The sequence below is a fragment of the Mus caroli genome, chromosome 11, assembly GCF_900094665.2.
Source record: "Mus caroli chromosome 11, CAROLI_EIJ_v1.1, whole genome shotgun sequence".
Lineage (NCBI taxonomy): Eukaryota > Metazoa > Chordata > Mammalia > Rodentia > Muridae > Mus > Mus caroli.
In genome coordinates, this window is record NC_034580.1 from 113509118 (window position 1) to 113527264 (window position 18147).

The 18147-nt window shown below is 48.8% G+C and overlaps 1 long non-coding RNA gene across 1 annotated transcript in view; it reads right to left on the bottom strand.

The window, feature by feature from the left end:
- The window catches only part of LOC115032321, a 15063-nt gene extending 12348 nt beyond the window's left edge, over positions 1–2715 (bottom strand). Inside the window, exon 1 of the long non-coding RNA XR_003837974.1 lies at positions 2554–2715. This is a non-coding gene — a long non-coding RNA (uncharacterized LOC115032321). The remainder of the gene's footprint in view (positions 1–2553) is intronic.
- Between the last annotated feature and the right edge of the window lie 15432 nt (positions 2716–18147).

The following is an 18147-nucleotide window of genomic DNA, read 5'->3' on the forward strand; positions in this document are numbered from 1 at the left end:
AAAAATTAAAAAAAAAAAGAGAAAGGGTCTCACAGCCTAGAACTTGCTACAGAGACCAGGCTGCCCTGGAATCCATAGAGATCCACCTGCTTCTGCCTCCCCAGTGTTGAGATAAATGGAGTAAGCCGTCACCATGCCTGGCTATTTTGTTTTATTTGTCTGTGTGTGTGTGTTTTGTGGATTTGTATATGTATGTTTGTGTGAATATGTGTTTTTCTGTGTGAATGTGCATATGTGTGTGTGTATGTGTGTGTGCACACGGGCATGTATGTCCACATGGGTTAGTGTGTACATGTGTGTATGTGTGTGTGTGGGGGGGGCATAGGTGCCCATGGAGCCCAGAAGAGAGTGTCAGATTCCAGAGTTACAGGCAGTTTTGAGTCTCCCAGGAGGAGTGCTGGGAACCAAATTTTGGTCCTTTGCAAGAGCAGCAAGTGCTCTTAATCATAGCGCCGTCTTTCCAACCTCAACAAATTGTTTTTGGGGCAAGCAGGGCAATGCCAAACAGTGTCAGACTGTAAGAAGTCGCTTTCCAGACGAATGCAGGCAGCCATCCTGGTGTCAGGGGCCAAGATACATCATTTTAAAGTGTGCTAATTCGAAGCTTACACATACATTAGGCCTCTACAAGGACACAACATGTTTCAGTGTGTAAACAACTGGTGTCAATCAGACGTGTTTGGTATTTAGGTGTGTGGTGTTTAATAGAAAGCCGTGGCTTCCCATGCGTTTTATTATTTTCAAAGTTGCTCTGGGTACTGGGTGTTCCCATTGCTGGCATGTGGTGTGGACAGCTCCCATGCCTATCCCTGTACCACACTGGTTTCTCGATGTCCAGGAAGAAGGAAGGGCGTTCTCTTGGCTCAGAAGCTAAGCTTTCCTCTGGCCCTTGGTTGCCAGGGGCCCAGGGGGAACATCCAGGGGACAGTGGTAGGTCTCTGGTGGCCACAATGAAAGAATGTGTGGGCACCAGGCCAGAGGAAGAGGTAATTCCACGAAAAGGCCCAAGCCCTTCCTGAGAAGAAAGCATCAGGGACCCTTCCTCTGCCCTACACAGGGCAACCTGCAAGGGAGCGAGCAATGGGAAGGATCAGCTGATCTCCCGGCAGATGGACCGCAGTGCAGCCCCTTCTTCCCGGAGCACCCAGCCTGCTGAGCCTAGCCTAGGGATATCAGGAAGATATCCCTGCAGAGGTTACCAATTCTTAGATCTGCCCCCCACAGGCCTCCCCTCTAAAGGAACAGGCCTCAACCCAGGACTCCTGTCATGGGACACATGCCTCTGACTGATCCTGCAAATTGGAGCATCTGATGTCTCCAGGCATGTGCCTGGCCTGTGGAAAGATGAAGTCACCAGGAAGCAGAAACAGTTGACAGCAGGCTGCTCTGCCGGGCATCAGCACCTGGCTCTTCCCTCTGCAGAATGCACATCATGTCATGATCCCTCCCCCCACAACCCCTCCCCCCACAACCCCTCTCCCAGCCCCAGGGCTCCAGACTGCAGGTGCTACCTCCCAGGGTAAGAAACAGGGAGGTGCCGGTGCCAGTGGGCTTCCTGAGCTGGGAGCCTGCAGGGCTACAGGATGCGTGGGCAAGGCTTGCCAGCAAGCAGCATGCACACCGTGCCTGCCCAGGAAAGCCAGTTATGATACTAAGTCTTCAGCTCACACACACTCCCTCTAAGACAAAGGCTTCTTGATACAATCAAATGGCTTCCTACCTTGTCATTATCCTGAACCCCTTCCCCAAGCCCCATCCCACCCCTCCTATGGGAGGGGGTTTTGCATACCTTTTGTGCTTTTACATTTCTCTCTCTCTTCCCGCCCCTCCCCCCAACTTTGGTCCTCTGGCTTCACCCACTGAGTCACCTTGACAAGCTTTGGCCTCTTTAGTTTGATTTAAGAAAAAGGTCTCCATATATAAGTCAGGCTGCCCTGGAACTCACTATGTGGACAGGCCACAAACTCAGCGATCCTCTCTCCCCAGTGCTGAAATCATAGGCAAGAGACGCCACGCCAGGCACCAGGCGACACTTTGGGCTTTTACCAGAAGCTTTCTGGAGAGGTAAAGACTTTCAGTAGTGCCCCTTGGGGAGTCACGTAAAGGCTTTAGGGGATACTCCAGGGGTCACCTGGGCCAGCACTTCATTCTGAATTGGGCTGGAGTGGGAACTGGAGCAGTGGGATGGGGGAGCAGTGGGCAGGAGTACCTCCCACCCTGTCGGAATGCAAATCACCGGCAGGGAGATGGATGATCCTGCAGGACAGCTCGCAGGGTTCCCAGTGGGAGACATTTGTCATTTCCACTCTCCTGCAAGTTCCCCGCCTCTGTCATCCCTCCTCCCCTCCCTCCCATCCAGGTAGCTCCACTGGGCACAGGTGCCTGAGACAAACAAAGGCCGCTCCCTGCCCCCACCTCCTCCTGTCTGAAGGGATGATGTCTGGCCTGGTGCCACCGTAGATGTGGGCTGCCCAAGCTGTGCACAGAACAGCCTCTCTCAGGCATCAGGCAATGGCCCTTTGTCTCCCGCAGGGATAATTCGAAACCTCATACCTCTTTCCTCTGTGGGCTTCCCTGCTAATTGGCAAGTGTGTGCTCTGCGGCCATGCAGCTAAGATTTTCCATGATGTCAGCAGAGCGCCAAGATGCCTGGATTCACCCATCAGGCCTAGAGCGGGGGAACTGTCAGCCTGGTTGTGTTCCAGCGAGAATTAGCATGCCGCTTGGCCCCCTCCTGCTGCCGCTGCTGTAGAAATGGCTGGTGAAGGGAGAGCCAGATGAATCTCTCCATCCCTGAGACTGTGACATTGCCAAAAAATACAACACAACCATCATCCAGTCCTCTCCTTTCCTGGGTTCCTCACCTCTCTCAGAGGATAGAGAACAACACAAAGGGAACAGGACTCAAGTGTTCCAGACCCAGTGCCAGGAAGTTGCAATCTATAAAGACAGAATGGGAGCCCTTTCTCAGTCCTGGGGAGCAGCTCTGCCTGCCCAACTGCCTTCCATGTTTGGAGTGGATTCCCCAGTGATGGTGACTGGGCTGGTGCATCTTGCCTCCCTTCTCTGCCCACAGCCTGCTCCACAAGCATTTCCCCCATTGAATTAAGAACTCCCTGTGGGATTGAGGTAGGGCAGAAAGATAGAAAAAATAAATAAAAGGGACAGGAGGAGAGAAGAAGCCCCAGGGAACAAGTTTGCCTTTCCTGTTGAAAGTCAAGAAATTTCAACTTGTATCTTCAAGATGGCTCAGCAGGTAAAGATGCTGGCCTCCAAGCCTGAAGGCCTGAGTTTGATCTCGGGGTCCCACAGAGGGTCAGAGAGAGGACTGGCTCCCACAAAGTACACTCTGACCTCCACATGTATGCTGTGGCACATATGCACATATGCATAAATTAATAAATCAATAGATGTAATTTTAAATGAGAAAAGAAACTTCACCATAACTGATAAACCCAAAATTACCTATAGAGAGAAGCCCAAAGACTTCTCAACCACGGATGTTAAAAATAACAAATAGGGGCTGGTGAGATGGCTCAGTGGTTATAGAGCACAGACTGCTCATCCAGAGAACCTGGGTTCAGTTTCCAGCATGGACATGGCAGCTCACAGCTGTCTGTAACTTCAAAAAAGATCTGACAACCTCATACAGACTTTCAGGCAGGCAGAACACCAATATATACTTTTAAGAAGAAGGAGGAGGAGCCGGGCAGCGATGGCACACCCCTTTAATCCCAGCACTTGGGAGGCAGAGGCTGGCAGATTTCTGAGTTCGAGGCCAGCCTGGTCTACAGAGTGAGTTCCAGGACAGTAAGGGCTACACAGAGAAACCCTATCAAAANAAAAAAAAAAAAAAAAAAAAAAAGAGGAGGAGGAGAAAAAGAAATGAGGACCACAAAGTTGCCCTCTGACTGCCAAACCAGACCAGTGATGTATCCACACCACACACAGCACACACAGCAACAAGTACAACTTTAAAAACTGTTCGGTTTAAAAAATAAACTATGCCTACTAAGGGCCACAAAGTTTACAGCCTTCTGTTTAACACACCAGGGTGCCTCTCTTCTCCAAACCAAACAATGCGCTACAGAAAACTTTATAATTCCATTTCCAAAGAAATTAGTGTGGGTGGGGTGGGGTGGGGTGTGTAAGCATTTTCATGTAGATGCCCCAAAAGGCCAGACAAGTGCTTCGGATCACCTGAAGTTGACAATATTAAGCCCCCTTGGGGAGGTTAAAGTGCAAAGGCAGTGAGTGGGTGCTCTAAACCTCTGAGCCAGCACACCAGCTCTCCAAAAGTAATTCTTTAAGATAAAATAAGTAAGCTACGTCATATATTTAAATGTTGCTTTTGTTGTTGTTGTTTGTTTGTTTGTTTCCAGACAGGGTTTCTCTGTGTAGCCCTGGCTGTCCTGGAAATCACTCTGTAGACCAGGCTGGCCTCGAACTCAGAAATCTGCCTGCCTCTGCCTCCCATGTGCTGGGATTAAAGGTGTATAACACCACTGCTGGCTTATAAGGCCCTTTTAAAGACACATATCTTGAGGGATCTGTTGAGAAGCACACACCCATGGCGTGGAGCTTTGCTGTGCCCTTAAATCTAAGGCACAGGCTGGTCTTTAACTCTGCTCAATCAACTGGCTTTGCTCCCTGTTGGCTTCTCCCTTTTGGCTTGTCCTCAAATACTTTTCTGCGGTAAAAGGAAGGATCTGGCTCTATCTTTGTGGTGTCCCTAAGGGGGAAGGAGATTTCTCAGGCTGCCAGCAGGCCCACTGAGCTGTGTGTCCCTGCTACCCTAACAAAACCAACACACGCTCAATTCTGGACAGACTTAAAACTCTTTGCCAGTGTTAAGGCTGAATTGCCATCTTGGTGTTGAAAATAAATTTCTCTCACTGGCCTTATTTCCCTCACACGTTTACTGCCATCACTTCGAAGTCTTTTCTTGAATATTTGCTAGGTGGCAGCTCTGGATCACAACGGTTCTTATTGAGTCATGGGCTGCAGATGAGTCGCACCCTGGGCTGACCCATGGCTCTGTTGACTGGCTAGCCATAACCAAGAGCTCCCAGAAACAAAGGCCCCAAGTCTAGTCACCAGTATCCACATAAAAGCTGGTTCAGCCGTGTGTGCCTGTAATCCCAGCCTTCCCCGGATCTGTCTAGCCAAACTGGTGAGCTCTAGGCTCAGTGAGGGACTCTGTCTCAAAAAATAAGGTGGAACGTAATTGAGGAAGAAGACATCCATTGTTGACATTTGGTTTCCACAAGCTCGCATATGTGCAAGTGCATATACTCATCTGCATATATGCACACACAGGAACGTATATATGCATGGGGGAGGGAGGAGAAAGGAAAGGCTCCAGACCCAGCCTGTGTGCCACTTCAGGAGCTTGGCTCTGTTCCACCCTCATGTTCTATCTCCTGCCTTCGTCAGCCTCCGGCAGAGGCAGATGCCTGGGGAAGGAAGCATTAAGCCCTTCCTGACTGTATCTCCCCTTTCGCCAATAAATAGCCCAAGACCCAGAATCTATGAAGACTCTGAGTTTATTCACTTCTCTCTTTCGAGGTTTGTCTCTTCCCAACATGGGACTCTTCTGCTGGGGAGAAGGCCTGCCCCACCCTCTCTGTCACATCTCTTACCTGCCCCAGCTCTCTGTGGCCCATCCCAGGTTCCTCTTCAACCTGATGAAGCCTCCCCCTGCTAACATCCATGGTCCTGCTCCCATGCTTTCCTCCAGATGACTGTCAGCTCAGTGGCCCAAAGAGAGATGGACCAGGTTGCACTGTGAGAGGGGAGCGTCCGTGAGGGCAGGTGTTTGAGAATCATTGTAATTAGCTGGAGTGAATCCATGAACTGGAAGCATAAAAGCGAAGTGAGCTTTGAATTGTTTGTTGTGTACTTAAAGGGGTCATTGGAGAAGAGAACACAGGGGCATGTTCTTGCTTTCTTCAGGATTTCTACCTGGTTAATACTTTCTTGGGTATATTTATATGTGCATGCAGACACACATACACATACATACACACACAGTCACACATACAAGCATACTCACACCTACACACTCATATACTCACACAGTCACACACACAATCACACACAACATACTCACACACACATACAGTCATACACACCACACTCATACACACATACCACACTCACACACGGTCACACACACCATACTCACACATACACACATACTCACACACATATTCACACGCACTCACGAACACACACAGCCACACACACCACTCTCACACACATCACACTCACTCATACATATTCACAAACACATACACACCACACTCACACATAAATACACACACGGTTATACACACACAATACATACATTCACACATAGTCATATACACACCACACTCACAAACACACACACACACACTCATACACACCACACTCACAAGCACACACTCACACTACAGTCACAGATACATACACACAGTCACACACATACCACATTCATACATACACACACACTCACATACTCACATACACACTCACACATTCCCTCTGTCTCACACTCACATACAAACACTCAGCACACATACCCCTTTGCTGTCAGTAATGTCTGTCTCTCTCACACATTCAAGGCTGCCCTGAGGCAGTCTTGTCTACAAAGGGGAAATGGGGTGCCACAAACACAGGCTGGAAGAGTCTGGCTTTTACCTTCTTTTGCTCAGATATCGGCCTTAGGATCTTTCTGTCCCAGAATTGTATGGGGAGGGAGGGTTTGGGGGAACATGGCTTCTCAGGGGACATACCCATTCAAGAATGGCTACTTGCCTCTGACCACCCCAGGGAAAGGCATATCCATGAACTTGCTGTCCCAACACCTTCCTTAGCTGACGAGAAGGATGGGGGCAGATGCACACCATTTGAGTCAGGCTCCACAAAATGCCCAGTCATTTTGTTCCTTCCCCAGTTCTGGGGGCAGGAAGGAGTCTGGGTCTATAGTGGTTGGGAGACTTTGGGAGGCTTTGTAAAGTCCCTCTGGCCAAGCACCTGCTTACAGCTTCCTCTTAGACCCTGATGCACTGAGGAGGCAGGGTCTGTGGTGAGCAGAGGCCTAGGGAGTGAAGGGCAGGGGGGAGGTCAGCTAGCTCTCACCCACTCTTAGCCTAGAACTCACCCCAAGGAAGGAAAGCCAGAAAAGAACTTTTCTGGGAACGCCTACCCAGTGTGTCCTTGACATTGGCAGTCTTGCTTTAGGATGAGGCTGGGAATCTGGGGGGTGACCACCTGGCCTACCCTGAGCCCACACATTGTCACGCACAGTCAAGATTGTCCTCGTATGCCCTCTGTGTCTCTTCCTTCTCACACTCTCTCACTCGGCCCAAGCCGTGGAAACAGAAGAGGGCCAGGGAGGGAGTCAAGGGCAAGACAGCTTACATGTTCTTGGAATGCCTGTTAGACCAGAAACCTGCTTCTCTTGTTTGCCACAGAGCCAGCAAGGACCTCTGGCTCTCCAGTCCTGCGTTAAGATCGAAGTGATGTAGACTTCTGAGCTGGGCTGAGACCCCAGGGATTGGAGGATCAGGCGTTGGTAGAGGACAAGTCCTCCTTACAGCCCAGCCTGGACAGACTCAGAGCCTGGAACTTAAGCCGATGACCTTGCCTTTTAGCATGACCAGGGAAGAGCAGCCAACTCTCAGCCCTGCCACCCTGCAGTTCCCTCCCTCTCTTCCTTTATCTACACAGCATCTCAGTCTAGAGCAAGACCCACAGTTGGAGGCAGGCACATTCTCTCAGTGATGTAAGCTATGTGCCTGCTTGTCCCTAAGCCATGGAGGGAAACGCACCACAAACGAGCTTACCCTTCATCTCTCTCTATTCTTGTCTTCTTGTCTTCTTCTTCTTCTTTTTTTTTTTTTTCGAGACAGGGTTTCTCTGTGTAGCCCCGGCTGTCCTGGAACTCACTCTGTAGACCAGGCTGGCCTCGAACTCAGAAATCCGCCTGCCTCTGCCTCCCAAGTGCTAGGATTAGTCTTTTTTTCTTCTTTTACGTTGTGCATGTGAACATGCACTCTCATCTGCGTGCGGGTGCATGTGCTGGGGATGTGCATGTGCACACATGTGTCTGTGGAGGACTGCCTCAGGCGTCACTGTCTGAGGCATTATCCGGTTCCTTTCAGACAGAGTCTCTTGTCGGCCTGGAGCTCACTAATTAGGGAAGCCTGGCTGGCCAGTGAGCTTCAAGGTTTCCGTCTCCGCTTTGTCAGCACTGAGATTACAAGTGGAAACTGTCACCCAACAAGTTAATGTGCGTTCTGGGTCTCGAACTCTGGTCCTTGTGATTTTTAATTAATATCTATTTATTTTTTATTTTGTGCGTACGGATGTTTGCCTGCATTTATGAATAAGAACCACGTGTGGGCAGTAGGCCTGTAAGCTGGAAAGGGGCATAAGAACTCTCAGAACTGGAGTTACAAATGGTTGTGAGGTACCATGTGGTGCTGGGTCCTCTGTAAGAACAAGTGCTCTTTAACAGCTGAGCCAGCTCTCCGGCCCAGACTCATGGCTGAGAGTCACTCCCATGGAGCCCCACATCAGTGCAGCTGCAGCCCAGGATGCCAGCTCTCCAGCCCAGACTCATGGCTGAGAGTCAGTCCCATGGAGCCCCACATCAGTGCAGCTGCAGCCCAGGATGCCAGCTCTCCAGCCCAGACTCATGGCTGAGAGTCACTCCCATGGAGCCGCACATCAGTGCAGCTGCAGCCCAGGATGCCAGCTCTCCAGCCCAGACTCATGGCTGAGAGTCACTCCCATGGAGCCGCACATCAGTACAGCTGCAGCCCAGGATGCAGCTTCCTGGTCTTTATCTCCTCACTGAGGGCCCAGAGTTCAAGACAAATGAATGAGATCCTTTGACAAGTGCCATTGTAGTCTAGGGAAAGTATCTGAGCTTCAGGTTCTCAGTTAGGCTTATATGGTTATTGGCTGAATTTGCAGGTCCAAAATCTAGGAGAGCATCCTATCTCATCTCTGGTGCTTCTTAAATACCCTATTCCGAAGCCTAGCTTCTCAGGCCTTGCGTTCTTCCTGCCTCTCACACTTCCTTCATCTTATGGAGCACACACCAGGTCTCTACCATTGAGTGACACTGGGAAGAAAATCCATCCTCTCTGTACTTGGACAATCCATTTGCTCCCCATTCTCCCCACCAAATGCATAGCTCTGGTCCCAGCCAACTAGGCGATACTCAGTTTGTAGCAAAGGCTTTGCAGATAAGAGAGGAGCTGAAGCCAGATGAAGTCTACAGAGAGTTCCAGGATAGTCAGGGCTCTACATACTCTCTCTCTCTCTCTCATACACATACACACACAGAGGCAGACAGAGAGACAGAGACAAAGGGAGAGACAGAGACAGGAGAGGGGGAGAGAGAAACAGACAGACAGACAGACAAGCAGACAGAGACAGAAGTGTATAGAGAGACAGAGACAGAAAGAAAGGCAGAAAGAGAGGGAGAGAGAAAGGGAGAAAGAAACAGACAGACAGAGACAGAAAGGGACAGAGAGACAGAGACAGAAAGAGAGGTAGATAGAGAGGGAGAGAGAAACAGACAGACAGAGACAGAGGGGAACACAGAGACAGAGACAGAGAGAGGAAAGAGAGAGAGACAGAGAGAGGGGAGAGCCATCTTTCCAAGCCACCCCCCCCCTCCCCCTCCCCCCCCCCCCCCCCCCCCCCCCCCCCCCGCCTCCGAGCTGAGCGGCTAGTAGGTCGTCACTACACATGCAGCCTGCTTTGTGGCATTCTCATGCATGGGAGGTCCCCCGCTGCTCTCAAATGCCTTAGAAAGCAGAATTTTATCATCGCCATCCTGGGAGAGAAAAGGGTAGGCAGCTACTCTGGGCTTCTGGAGACCACTGGTGGGGTGGGGTTGTGAGGGAGGGACCACACATGGGTCCCAGGATATGAAAGTCAAGTTCTGTCTGCTGAGGCTGCTGCTCCCCAGGAGTGGGCACTCAGACGGCAGGATGTGCCTGCAGGAAACAGGGGTTATTCTGCTAAATGCAAGTGAGCCACTGTTTCCTAAGGGTTCTCAGCATCCCTTGGAGCTTAAGCCAAGTGTTCACTGCATTCTAACACTGTGAGGAACAGGAGGGAGAAAAGGAGAGGAACAGCAGACGAAGCCTAGGCCAGGAGAGGGAGAGGGGCAGGGGGGCACTTGAAAATGCACGTCCTCTCTGTAAATGAAGGAGCATCCTCACCCTCAAACCACGTTTATCAGGGGCTAAAGGGTTGGCTCAATTTGTGAAGTCCCTTCTGAGAAGCAAGAAGACCTGCATCTGGGTCCCCAGAACTCTCATTCTAAAGGGAGATGGAGAGATGGCTCAGGGTTAAGAGCACTGGTTGCTCTTGCAGAGGACCTGGGCTCAATTCCCAGTTTCACAAGGTAGCTCACAATGATTTGTAACTCTGGCTCTAGAGGATCTGATGCCTTCTTCTGACCTCCATGGGCAGGTGGTGCACAGATGCGCACACCCAGGGACACACACATACAAAAAAAAAAAAAAAAAAAAAAATATATATATATATATATATATATACATATGTATATGTATATGTATGTGCATATGTATATAGTCAGATTCTGGGATAGGCTAGCCAGCAGGGTGAGCTTCAGGTTCAGTGAGAGACCCTGGCACAAAAGGATGATCAGAGAACATCTACCTGCCCCCTGAGATGCCCTTGAGCTCCCAGGGAAGTCTCCTCCCTCCACCTCCAATTTCCCAGGATATGGAACACTGGGCTACAGGGCAGAACCCAGCTTTCCCCGCAGGTTCCTGGGATGTGAGCTCTGTCATCAGGCTAGTGCAATGCAGCAAATGCTTGTACCGCCCTAGTTTCTACACCGTTAACCACTCCAATTCACAGAAAGCAAAATTTGTAGTCACAATTTTAATTTATTTGCAGGGCTTGTTTGTCTATGTGTTTGTTTTCTGAGACAGGGTTTCCTTGTGTGACCCTGACGGTCCGGTTCTGGAACTTGTTCTATAGACCAGGCTGGGTTTGAACTCGGAGATCCCCCTGCCTCTGCTGGGATTAAAGGCATACGCTACCACCACCTGCCAGTTTATTACAGTTTCATGTATCTAAGCCAGTAAGATGGCTCAGCAGGGAAAATAGCGGTGTTTTCTGCCATCCTGAGTTCAATCCCAAGAATTCACATGGTGGAAAGAGAAAACTGATTCCTTGCAAGTTGTCCTTTGTCTTCCACATTCAAACCTTAGCATGCCTCTGTCTGTCTCTCTGTGTCTGTGTCTGTCTCTCTGTCTCTCTCTGTCTGTCTCTGTCTCTCTCTCACGCGCACGCGCACACACACACACACATTTTTTACAATTACTTTTAAAGTCTTCGGGGTCTGTTTCCCAGTGTACTTTCCCAGCAGGTTGGTGGGTTGTTTTATTTTATTATTATTATTTCTTTCTCCAGTAGCAATTAACCTGACAAACCTCTGCTCCCTTGCTCTCCATGTAGATGAACCACTTCAGACATCACCAGATAAGCTTGGTACTTTGCATTTCTGAGCTTCTGAGAGAAGGCTGCTTTTTCAGAAGCGGGCGGAACAATGGGGCTCATTTTAACTGCACAATCTTAGTAATTAGAGAGAAGAGGTCCCCCAGGTAACTGCTGAGAAAGGTCCCTTAATTTGACCCTCTTTCACACAGTCCAATTTTCAATAAAACCAGACACTTCACCTCATCCCTCAGGAGACCGGCTCCGAGTCTGTAAAGCCCAGATCTTGCTGGGGCTCAGTCAGTTGGAAGGCCTCCCTCCCAATCCCCTCACATCAAACCAGCCCTCCCAGCCTCTGCTGTGACTGGCCCCCATGGCAATATCAGTCAAGTGCAGCCTCTTCTCCCCCCTCCCATGGCACCGTCATTATTATTTTTGATGATCTGCTCAAACCTTCTACTCCTACTGTCAGTGGAAATGCGAGGCAGCAGTCGACGGTTTATTCATTATTTACTTATTTATTTATTGACTGGCGTTTCTATTGCGATTACTGTTTTACTGGCAACAAAAAAGAAATATAGACACACCTCTCACTCCAGAACACCTCTCTATTTAAACCCAAATCGCAATACATTTGCTTGCAGACGCAGGCAGACTTCCCAAACCCGCTGTGACACGTCGCTCCCTGTGTATGATGTGGTCTGGTTTGCTTTTGGCCTCAGCTCCCCACCCCCCCACCCCCNNNCCCCTACCCCCACCCCGACTTTGGATGTTTGCTCCATCAGTTCAGGATGGTAATGGCCACTATGGTCACATGCAAGGTTCCTTCAGGCATAGACTTTCATTCCAGCACCCAGGAGACATTTCTGGGAACCCTCCTCCACTTCTGGGTGTTTGCTTCTATGCACCAGGCTTTCACACCCAAGCCTTTGCACCTCTGGGTCTTGGCACCGAGGGACCGACTGTTCACGGCTGTAACTCCACAGTCTCTAGCGTGCTGTGCCTTCCTCTCTCCGTCTCTCGGGTTTGAGCTGGAGAAGTGAGAAGTTCCTGTCTCCTTTTGTCTATTTCCTGAAACCCTAGGCTTTGTCTGAGCCTCCCTCAGTGATTCTTAAGTCACAGGTATCCCTAAAGTCTTAGCACCCATGCTTAGCTCTGCCGGCGAAAGCCACACCCTACTTACTACTTAACTCTGCACCCAGCATGCACACAGATTTCACCATTAAAGCTCTCCAGTGACCGTCACCACTAAGCCCCGCTATTCACTTAATCCAACCAACACCCACTCCCCCCACCCCCAATCCCTTTCACCACAGAGCATGTAGTGGATATTATGACTCAGTTCTAGAATGTTCTTCTTCCTCGCTTCCTGGGCACAGCTGCCTGTTCCTCTCCCGCCCTTCCCCTTGGTGGGCCCCTCCTCTTCCTGCCCAGCTTAGTTTATTTCAGCATAGCCATGGTAAGGTACTCTGACAAAGAACAACTCGGGTAAAGGGGGTTTGGCCAGGTTCTCGGCGGAAGTGTGGGGTCCTCCACGGCAGGAAGCCAAGGCTGCAAGGCATAACCATCCACATCACACCCACCATCAGGAACAAAGGCCGTGGAGGCTGGCACACAGCTTGGTCACCATTTTATACAGGCTAAGATTCTCATCCAGGTATTGTCCCACCCACAGTTGGGATGAATCTCCCACCTCAATTAACTTAACCTCGATAATCCCTTAAAGGCAAGGACAGAACCTCACCTTCCAGGCCGTTCCAAACCTCATCAGACTTGACAGTTGAGATCAACCATCACAGAGCACATTTGACACCATAGCTCTGGCCCCAGACATGGTTGATCTACATAGCTTTCCTTGAGGAACACTTTAGTCATGAACTAGAAGCCCAGTCTGTAGGGGTGGCATTCAGACCTGCATACCTCATTTGAATCTAGTTGCAAATGTGTCTGTCTTGCTTGGAAGACTGTCTGCTAGTGAGCTTTCCAGTACAGCCTAAAGGCCTGAGATAATCAGCTTCAGCAGAGAAGGAGGGGTTTTGCTCACAGTTTTGGATCACACACATAATCAAAATAAACACATTTTTTAAAATATAATGATAAAAACAGTTACAAATAATCTCACCACCCAGAAGCAACTGCTAGCATTGGGAGAGTGTGGTGGTTTGAATATGCTTGGCCCAGGGAGTGGCACTATTAGGAGGTGTGGCTTTGGTGGAGTGGCTTTGACCTTGTTGAAGGAAGATTGTCACTTTGGGAATGGGCTTTGAGATCCTCCTCCTAGCTGCCTGGAAGACAGTCTTCTCCTACTTGTCTTTAGGACAAGATGTAGAACTCTCAGCTCCTTCTCTAGCACTATGTCTGCCTGGATGCTGCCATGCATCCTGCCATGACAATAATGGACTAACCTCTGAAATTGTAGGCTAGCCCAAATTAAATGTTGTCCCTTTAAGAGTTGCCTTGGTCATGGTATCTGTTCACAGCAATGGAAACCCTAACTAAGACTGCAGAAGGGGGGTGCTGGAGAGATGGCTCAGTGGTTAAGAGCACTGACTGCTCTTCTGGAAGTCCTGAGTTCAATTCCCAGCAGCCACATGGTTGCTCACCACCATCTGTAATGAGAGATCTGACACCCTCTTCTGGTGTGTCTGAAGACAGCTGCAGTGTACTTACATATAATAAATAAATAAATCTTAAAAAAAAAAGACAGGGAGGCTCTTCTTTTAGCTTCTTTATATGTATAGATATACTTAACATGTATGTAGGCAGAACACCCATACACATAAAATAAATAAAATTTAAAACTAAAATAAATAGTAAAATCACATGTATATCAAATGATTGTTTCAAATGCAATTATTTGGGTTTATTTCAATTAGATGTTTGGTTTGTACAGCTATTTTATTTACATAATTTTTAAGTTTTTTTTATGCGTTTGCCTGCTTCTATATCTGTATACCATGGCCATCCAGTGCCCTTGAAAGCTAGAAGAAGGCGTCTGATCCCCTGGAACTGGAGGTACAGACAGTTGTGAGTCATTGTGTAGGTGCTGGGAACTGAACCAGGCTCCTCTGCGAAAATAGCAGGTGTTTTTAACCACTGAGCCACCTCACCAGCCCTACTGTATACCTATTTTATAAACCTCAAGTTTTATATACACACACACACACACACACACGGTGTATATATGAGGTTGCATATATATATTATATATATATATATATATATATATATACACACACACGCGCACACACACACACACACACACACACACATATATATATAGTATCTTATGTAAACAGGGCTTGCAAATGCTTAAGGAGCCCTACTATGTATGTTTCATGTATTATTTCTTATTAAGATATTTGTTTATTCTCTGTGTGTGCGCACCATAGCAAGCATTTTCTCTCATGCGATCATTATAGCAAGTACCTTTACCCACTGAGCCCTCAAACTTTGTTTGTGCTTTCTCTCTTGCCTACAGCTTTGTAAACATGTAACAGCTGTATAATAATACATTGAGACGGTGTGCGTTAACCTGCCTAATTGCTTTGTAAAGGGCTATTTTAAAACACATTATTATTCATAGCTTGTTGTTTATATTATTATTTAATCTTTATGTGCATAGCAAGGTTTTTACTGAGTCATCTCCCTAGCTCAAAAATGTGCTATTCCAAAAATGTAACCTGAAGTGTTTTCAGAGTTCAAACTGGGAGACAAAAGAGAAGTCTCCTTGTTAAGAGTCCTTGCTGCTCTTCCAAAGGACCCAAAGTAGATCTCAGTGCCAACACTGGGCAGTTCACAGCTGCTCTCCAAGGGATCCAACAGCATCTTCTGGCCTCTGGGAGAACCCCACACACATGTGTGCACGCACACACACTCTCACGTTCTCTCTCTCTCTCTTTCTGACAGACACACACACACACACACACACACAGATGATAAATTTAAAACATTTTAAAAGTCGAATAGAAATGAAGATGTCAGGGCTCCCTTCGTGGCAACCTCACATCCTAGGACTTCCTCAGTGGCCTTCTTTCTTGTTCTTTCGGAAGCTCTGTGAGGGGAAAGATGTTTAGCCTTGGTATTCCAAGGCTTCCAGCTTCAGCAGGGAGCTCTCAGGGATAAGCTTATCAGAGAACATGGCTCTCCTCCTTAGGCTCTTCCAAGACCCACTCTAGCCCCTCTGACACTCCCCTCACTGGGCTGGGATGACAACTCCCTGAGACACCGGACATAATTGACAGCGCTACAATAGAACAGAGCCTCGCTATCTTCTCACCTCCATTATTTTAATCTCTCTCCAAACAATCAACTAATGGATCTAAGTTACTGTAAAAACTCCAGGGACAGTGGGTGGGTGTCCATAAATCCCTCAGAACCACAAGAGGTCCTGTCCTGATTTAGGGAGCTGTGCAGAGACTCAGGCTCGGGACAGAAAGAGACTGACTGAAATGTGCAAGAAGCATAAAGTCTGGTCACTACGAAGAGACAGGCAGTGTGGCCCACCTCAGCACCAACGATGTGCATTTACTCCTGTGGAGAGCAATTGGAAGCAAAGGCTGAGATGGTCATTTGGAAGCTGACAAAGATCGTGGAGGATTAGGGATGAGGCTGTGGGCTGATTTGTCCCATCATGAAGCGCTTTATGGAGCTGATCGGTTTGTGCACGGCACCAGGGAATCCAGCTAACTGGAATGGCCCCAACCTTCCAGCAAGTCCCATGGCTGCTGTGTGGGAGGGAAAGTCTGCAACACAACACTGACCGTAGTGATTAAAGCACTCTTGAGTTGACTGACGTCAGCTAGCAGGGCCAGCTTTGTGTGCCAGCAGGCTCGGGACCTGCGCCATCTCAGGCAGCTTCACATACAGAAGCACCTCCTGAGCAGTTCCAGGTTCAGCCTGTGGGCATTGCTGGCCTTCCTATTCATTCCTTTCCCCAGAGATTTATTGAGTTCCTACTGTGTGAGAGGCTCTTGCCCAGGCCCTGGAAACAAGACAGCCAAATCACAGAGTAAAGCACGGAGGACTCTAGCTAGAGTAGATGTCACAGAAAACATAACTACTTAGCATATGCAGGGTCCCCCAACAGTGAGTGGCCATCCATAGATGGTCTATGCAGCTCTATGGCACTATGGAGTTTCCCTGGTTAGTTTTATGTGACTGTGACTTGGCTAAAGTATGGCATTTCGTTGTTTGGTTAAACACCACTTATATAGCACAGTGAACTCACTGTGTAGCTAAGGGTGACTTTGAACTTCTAATCCTTCTGCCCCCACCTCCCCAGTGCTGAGGGGTACCAGGGATCAAATCCAGGTTCTTGTGTATGCTAAGCAGGCACTGCACCAGCTGAACTACGCCCCCTGGCCAGATGTGATGAGTGTGTAAGTCAGTGGGCTCTGAATCAAGCTCATCCATGGAGGGCAGCAGACCTCATCCATTCAGTTGAAGGCCTTAAAAGAAAGCAGCCCAAGATTCTCCAATAAAGACTGAACTCCGCCCCAAACAGCCTGTGCATTCAAGATGCAACATCAGCTCATCCTGGGGCCTCCAGCCAACAGGCCTGTCCTGATACTTACCAGCCCCACAATCACTAGAGTCAGTTCATTTGTCAGTCTGTCAGTCTGTCTGTCTGCCTGTCTCTTTATCTCTTCGCTTTCTCTCTGTCTCTGTCTCTGTGTGTCTGTCTCTCTCTCATCTAGAAATGAGAAGGCACAGTAACTAACTGGCTCAGCTACCCTCTCTGCTTTCCACTGGTGGGCTAAGGGCTGAGACACAAAGGAAAGGGTTGCTAGAACTCTGAATGTGCCTGAAAACTTCATGCATCCACGTTCCTGCTGCGTGGAATTCTTCTCTTTGCAGGTCCTTTATCAATAGCTCCAGGAAGCTCATGCTCATGCTAAGCCTTGCAAAGCCTGCTGCTGGCTGGGCACATGTAGAGTGGATGCCTCTTCCCTGGTAGCCCTTGTGCTTAGAGTCCCTGTTGGACTCCAGGCACTTGGTAGCAGACCAGCTCGGGGAACCGCCTGTTCTGATTGTCACTGCCCTATATCCTTATATCCTTGGCTTGCCTCTAATGTACAGTGCATCCTGGAAAGCTACAAAGGGGACAACAGCCTTCCAGGAGGTGGGAGGATGTCACCACAGTCCTGAGGACAGTATATAACAAGGTCTTTTAGTGATAAGTACATGATGCTCCCAAGAGAACTCTGCCGACATCTCAGGTCTAGTGCTTTGGAAGAGGGAAAAAGAAACCATTAAAACATGTGTCATTGCTACAGATCTGTGCTGTCTTCTGAGGACAAACACAGAGACCCATTGTATGAACTGCAAGTCAGGAGCCATGTTTGAAAGCAGCACACAAAGACAGGCTTGTGCCCCAATGGATCTTTCCACATAAGTCTTGGGGCAAAGGAGTCTGAGTTGATCCCTCAAGGTCTGAAGAGATCTCTTCTCCTGTTCTAGTGAACAGCAAGGATGGATGGGGGTCATCTCTGAATCCTGTGTCATCACTCCGCTGACGGTAACCCGTCAGGCGCAGTTGTCCAAAGGCTATGCTCTTCCTAGGGGGAAGTGCTTCTAGAGTTGTGAGGCATGTCTTCTCTGCAGAGCTGGATCAATATGTGTGGGTGGTGGTGGTGGTGGTGTGTGCATATGCATGTGCATGTGCGT